The sequence below is a fragment of the Saccopteryx bilineata genome, chromosome 10 (assembly GCF_036850765.1).
Source record: "Saccopteryx bilineata isolate mSacBil1 chromosome 10, mSacBil1_pri_phased_curated, whole genome shotgun sequence".
Lineage (NCBI taxonomy): Eukaryota > Metazoa > Chordata > Mammalia > Chiroptera > Emballonuridae > Saccopteryx > Saccopteryx bilineata.
In genome coordinates this window covers 705,330-712,141 of record NC_089499.1, presented here as the reverse complement: position 1 = coordinate 712,141, position 6,812 = coordinate 705,330, and positions in this window count along the sequence as shown.

Genomic DNA, 6,812 nt, shown 5'->3' with positions numbered 1-6,812 from the left:
GAACGAGACTATTTCACGGCGAGGAGCTGGACTAAGGCCGGATAGGAAGAGTCCTTGAGGATCGTGTGCGGTGACCGCAGTGACTCGGGAAGAGGTCTGCGTCTCCCTAGACCACGGCGGAGACTCGTGAGCTCCACGGCCATCGCTGGGTGGCGGCGGATAAGTCGGAGAGGTCCCCACAGGGGACCACCCACAGAGGTCCCCACAACAGGGTGCGTTCGGGGACCAGGAGTGACGATAAGAAATGTAGGCTCGGTTCTTATGGATGCCTGTGGCTCTCCCCCGCCCAGGCTCACGTCTCTATTTGATGGACGACAGGACCGGACTTCTACGAGTATCACAGCCCATGTGATTCGGGGGACCGACTCGAGCCCTGGATCCAAGCTGGCACTGTGAGTGGCGTCTGTCAATCACAGCATCCTCTGCCCTGGTCCAGAGCCCGGCTCAGGGAGAAGCCAGGAAGCCCGTGAGACCAGCGAGTGCCCAGAGTCTGCGGGCTGGACTCCCGTGGGGGCCAATGGGGCTGGACTCCCATGGGGGCCGTCGGGGCCAAGAGGAGCGTTCCTCGGGAGGGCCAGAAGTGGAGAGGGGGCAGCCCAGAGTGGTCAGGGGCCGCGGGCAGTGAGAGGGGGCAGCCCAGAGCGGTCAGGGTCACGGGCAGTGAGAACGTATCCGATACTGAAGTCGATGCAGAGGCAGTGAGGTGGAGGGACGAGGGACCCAGTGCCCCCCGAGGGGACCTGCGGACCTGCCCCGTGTGCCCAGAGCCAGTGTCGGCTGGGGCTTCTCCGCTCTGTGAACAAACCCACTCCCCTTTCTGTCTGGGAGCCTGTCGTGGGGCCCCCCAAGCACTCCAGCTCCGATCGCGTCCCCGTGAGAACAAGAAGGTCAGAGGCAGTCCCAGCAGCCTCGAGCTGGAGGTGGGAGGGCGGGTGAGGCATCGAGGACGGGACGTGGGAGGAATCTGCTGCAAAGTCAACAGCATCGACTTCAGAAAAACAAAGCACAGACCCGGAGAGATGGGTGAGCCACGAGGTGTTTGGTGGACAAGCGAGGAGGTTCCCTACGACCTCACTCCGCCTCCACGCACGAAGACTCCTGGAGGGGCCCTGGGTGTCCACTGGAGCCGGCTGGACCACAGCGACAGGGCGGGGCGGGACACAGGACGTCCACTGCGCAGGCAGAGGCGTCCAGCGCGGCGTACAAACCTAAAGCCGCCTCTTAACCGCGTGGGTTTCTGAACAGCGAGCCGGCACACTGAAGACCCTCGACTCAGACAGACCACCGCGCTTTCCGGATGCCTGAGCTCAGCGGATCGCCGACCGGGCGGCGGCTCCCAGGCTCCCGCTCAGCGAGCAGGAAAGCGAGGAGTGAGGGAGGAGAGACACATCCCCCCACCCCGCCCCCGGCCCTCTGGATTTAGCATCCAGAACGCTTCCTGACTCATCGGGTCCCATCTGCCTCTTCCCACTTTGTGTTTAAGCCCAAATATTTTATTCTCAAACGGAGGGTGGTTCCAACAAAGCGGTTCTTTCTGGTTCTCAGGCTGACAGGCGCCAGGGCGAGCCAGAAGCCGTCTCAGAAACCCCGCTCCACCTTCCCCGCGGGTCCTGCGAGCACAGATGTGCCCTCCGGGGAACACCCACGCGGCACATGGACCCGTTAACCCAAGGCAGACAGAGAGGGGGATGGTGGAAACACAGGTCCCTAAGACGCACACGCCTCTGTGACGACCAGCTGGGGAGGGAGGTCGTGAGGCCCAGGGTTGGGACAGAAGCTTCTCAGAAGGGAGACAGCGAGCTTGCAACACGGACCCTCGCCTGCGGGCAGGACACGCTGGCTTTCTGCCCCACCCCCCATCAGTGGGCTGTTTTCGCACAAAGAGCCCTGGGCCACCAGGTGATCAGGTGATCGCGACGGCCAGACATGACCTGTCCAGCGGAGGCTCGGGCGGGGGCGTGAGTGTCTGCGAAGGCCGTTCTTCCCGCCAGGGGCTCTGCGGCTGGCAGCCTTGTTAGAACAAGGTCTGCGGGAGGTCAGCACTGGGGGCAGCGGGCAGCCTGCCCAGCAACGTGGGGCGGAAGGGCCGCGTGATGCAGACAGCAGCCCCGAGAGGGTGAGACCTGGAGACTCGGAAGCGAGTGCAGCCCCCCCCCAGCCCCCCCAGGCTGTCACCCCCCACGTCTGGCCATTCTGAGATGCTGCCGTTTGCTGCTTCAAGTGAATGATCTAAATCAGGGGGGGGGTCCCCAAACTTTTTACACAGGGGGCCAGTTCACTGTCCCTCTGTTGGAGGGCCGGACTATAAGAAAAAACAAACTATGAACAAATCCCTATGCACACTGCACATATCTTATTTTAAAGTAAAAAAACAAAACGGGGACAAATACAATATTTAAAATAAAGAACAAGTAAATTTAAATCAACAAACTGACCAGTATTTCAATGGAAACTATGGGCCTGCTTTTGGCTAATGAGATGGTCAATGTCCGGTTCCATATTTGTCACTGCTAGCCGTAACAAGTGATATGACGCGCTTCCGGAGCCGTGAGGCGTGCGTCCCGCGTCACCGGAAGTAGTCCTGTACGTGAGCGACGCTGCTACATACAGGACTCCAGGAGCACAGGATATGAATGCTGACCACCCATGAAAGAGGTGCCCCTTCCAGAAGTGTGGCGGGGGCCGCATGTGGCCCACGGGCCGTAGTTTGGGGACCCCTGATCTAAATTGTAAAGGCAAGAAGCCTCCAGGAAAAAAAAAAGGTGGGGGGCAGAGGGGCGGGAGTTGGGAAGAAGAAGAGGGGAACAGCGAAGGAGGGGGCACATGAGCTTCGAAGGGTTGCCCCGAGCCGCAGAGCCATCTGTCTGGAACCCTGACGTCGCCCCTCGGACGTCTGGCAGACAGGCTGCTGCTCGGGAGAAGGGCGCGGACATACACGGAGACACTAATTGAGACGCGTGGCAACGTCTGCAAGAGACGGAGGTTGTGACCACTTGTCAGACGACACTGTTCTCTCTCCAGTCAACACTAATTGCCCGTCACACGTCAGCTGAACGGGGGTCTAGCGCACAGGCGGCGAGCGGTTTCCGACGGCGAATTCACCGGTCAAGGAAAATATGAAAACCTACCCAGGGACAGCCACGCTGGCCGACTCCATACCAGAGAAAAACCTCTTCCTCCTGAGTCAGAAGCTGGACAGCGTGTCTACAAGCGGAAGGCAGCAGGTTTCCTGCGCCTCCCCCGACTTCTGAAACCCGGGTGCTGGCTGCAGGGCAGGAGAGAGGCAGGGTCACGTGGGGAAGTCATCGTCACAGGCCTGCGGGGGCCCTGCCCAGCGCGGCTCTGCGGCCCCGTGACCCGTGCAGTGACCCCGCTCCGGGTCTGACGGGATGCCGCGGCCACCTCACCTCCATAATAGCTTTCTCTCTGACCTCGTGCTCTGTCAGGGACCTGCCCTGCTCGGGGCGTGTGCCGGAGCAGAGGGCAGGGGCAGCCAGCCTGCCCAGCCGGCTGGCGTGGGTGCAGACCCGGCGCCCCCGCCCTGCGGGAGAGACCCCAGCGAGACCCACCCTGTGAGCAAAGCCAGCCGGTGACCTCCACGACTCCGGCGAGGGCCACGGGACAACACACGCTCCGCTGGGAGTCAGGGTTCTGCTTCAAACGCGGCCACGGAGCCGCGGAGCCCGAGAGACGCCCAGGCCCGAAGAACGCTCTCAGTGCCTTTCTCATCCCGGACGGCGGCCCTGCACGGAGCCACCACCGGCGTGAAGACCGCCACAGCTCAGGGACGTGGGGCAGGCGGGGCCGCCACACTTCCAGGCCCTGTCAGAGCGCCCCAGCCCCCCGGGAGCCCCAGGCAGAGGGCAGCGGACGGTACACCCCCCACCCCTGCTTAAATAACAGCTCTGTGCGGCGCCCCCAACCACTCGGCAGGACAGAGCAGACTCACCAGAAACCACGAGGTACACAGGGCAGGATGTCGGCGACTCGGCCCAGGGGGAGACGCTCCTGTGACTCGGGCCGTGCGCAGCATGCAGACACACCGTGAAACCCAGGCTGAGATGGACGCTGTCGACACTCCGTACTCAGAATGACACGAGGCGGCAAGAAAACCCAAGAACATCACGGCAGCTCCAGAGACACAGGCAGCGGAAGGACACGCATCACCTGTGCACCCCACCGCGTTCTGTGTCGCAAGGGGGCCCCATCTCCGCCTCCCTCCCTGGGCGCCGTCCCTCCGAAGTCAGCCCTCCGCAGAGCCGAGCAGGCAGGGGCCCGGCTGTCTCTGGCCCCCCGGCCCCCTGGCCCCCTGGTCCTCTGGTCTGGTGATCAGAGTCACAGTTTCCTAGACTCCTCCCTCCCTTCACCGTTGTCCCTGCTCAGGGTTCTAAGGATGGACAAGCCAGAAATAGCTCCCAAGACAGGTGCCTCGTGGTCAAAACAGAAATTGCCAACACGCTTCAAGCACCAGCAATCTGATAGGAGGAGCCCCGCTCCCTCTCCCTCCCCACCCTGTCTGTCTGTGCTCACGTCACTACCCCCGCCCTGTCTGTGCTCACGTCACTACCCCCGCCCTGTCTGTCTGTGCTCACGTCACTACCCCCGCCCTGTCTGTGCTCACGTCACTACCCCCCGCCCTGTCTGTCTGTGCTCACGTCACTACCCCCCGCCCTGTCTGTCTGTGCTCACGTCACTACCCCCCGCCCTGTCTGTCTGTGCTCACGTCACTACCCCCCGCCCTGTCTGTCTGTGCTCACGTCACTACCCCCCGCCCTGTCTGTCTGTGCTCACGTCACTACCCCCCGTCCTGTCTGTCTGTGCTCACGTCACTACCCCCCGCCCTGTCTGTCTGTGCTCACGTCACTACCCCCCGCCCTGTCTGTCTGTGCTCACGTCACTACCCCCCGCCCTGTCTGTCTGTGCTCACGTCACTAGCCCCCATCCTAAATTCAAAGATTTTATTTTTCATCCTCAAGTCCCAATTACCCTATTAGTCCTTGGGCAGAAAAACAACACAGATAGAGTTATTGAACTGGAAACTCATGGCCATGTGAGTTTCTGGGGAGGGTCCATCCACGTCCTGCTCTGTGGAGCGGGTGCCCAATTCAACAACTGCAGACTTCAGTGGCCTGGTTCCTCCTCAGCTCGCCACACACCCACCCCTGCCCGGGTGCCCCCGCTGACTCCATCTGTGCACACCTCCCCTCTTCTCTCCACAAAACCCACCAGAGGAATCTGGTCCCGGGGTGCCCGCAGTGTCTGGTGCAAAGCAGGGGACAGGCATCTGGTGTCAGCCACCTCAGCTGGGCCACCGTGGACCAGGGGTCTCAGCTGGTCTCTCTGCCTTAGTCCCTGCGTCTGTAAAACGGGGGGAGCTGCTGTGTCCTCAGGGGGTGCTTGCAAGGACTGCAAAGGGCTGCCACAAGCAGCCCACACAGCGCCTGGCACACTGCCCTCTCTCTCAACCATTCAACGGCCATTTCCGGGACACCTGCTCTGCGTGTCAGACACGCGCCAGGAGCTACGAACGCCACAGCAGATAGCACAGAGTCCCAACAGTCCGGAAGCTTCCATCCTAGGGAGGGATTCCGCCCATAAAAAGCACAGGTGCCGGGCGCAGCGCTTAGCGTGACCCATGTGCCCGCGTCCTGCGGGGCGACCCTCTCGCCAGGGAAGGACACGCGGTGCCCAATCTGACAATGTCGCAGGGAAGAATTTCTGCCTGTATTGTGTCGTTTTCCTAAAACCTTATTGTCCACAGCCAGCCGGGCGCTGCAAACGTGCCCCCACTTTGTCGTCTGAGACAAAGACCCTGTCGGAACCGCCCGCCCCGGCTCTGGAGGCGAGACTGCTGTGAACTCCAGGACCCACGCTCCCACTCAAGACAGGAGGGGGTGCCTCCGGGGATGGGAGCGCGGGGACGTCCGTCCGTGACTCCCGAAGGCGGCACGCCTCTCCCCGTGGAAACAGGCACGCTTCCCTCAGCAACACGGCCGCATCCCAACCGACACTTTTCCCTGCGAACGCCCGTCTGTGCGGCTCACAGGTATCTCTTCACTTCCGTCGCTGCCCCCAAACAGGCACTCAGACAGCGGTGACGTGGTGCTGGGACTTGGAAGAGCTTCCGTCTCCCCACCCCGACGGGGGGTCTCTGAGTGACAGCAGACCTCACACCGTGCAAACGGGGGCTGGGGAGAGGGGAAGTGATTATTCTCAGTTGAAAGACCCCTCAGGAGGGACCTGGCACCATCCTCACGGCCGCTGACACTTGATTGCACGATGGCTTCGGAATCTGTGTCGGTCGAGGCCAAGTTCCATAAAAACCCCGTCCAGCATTCACACTGAGGAGACCCACGCGGGCCTTTAATTTCTTTTTTTTTTTTTTTTTAAATTTCCTGGGCTTCCGGCCCAGAAATTGGATGGAAATTTTATTTAAACCTTCTCTTGTGTATCAACTTGTGGTAAAATATCAGGTTTTCTGTTGACTCGCAGGACGCTCTCTGCGAAGAAACAGAGTGAGGCCTCTCCGTCTACACCCACCACGGACGCCCGGTCTCCCACCCAACGTCCATCGCCACGCCTACGGAATTCAGGGTGCGCCCTCTCACGCCCCCCCCACAGACTCCAAGTCCCCCCCCAGCCCCCTCCCAGCACAACTCAGCCGCCACCAGCGTGCACAATGCCAGTCTGGCCTTGGCAACGTGACCACGTATTTGGCGGGGGGGCCGGCGAGAGATTTGGGTTCAGATTTCTCACGGGAAGGGGCTTCTCTCCCGTGGTCCTCTGCCATTCTGCTGTGGCCTGAAGCCAGG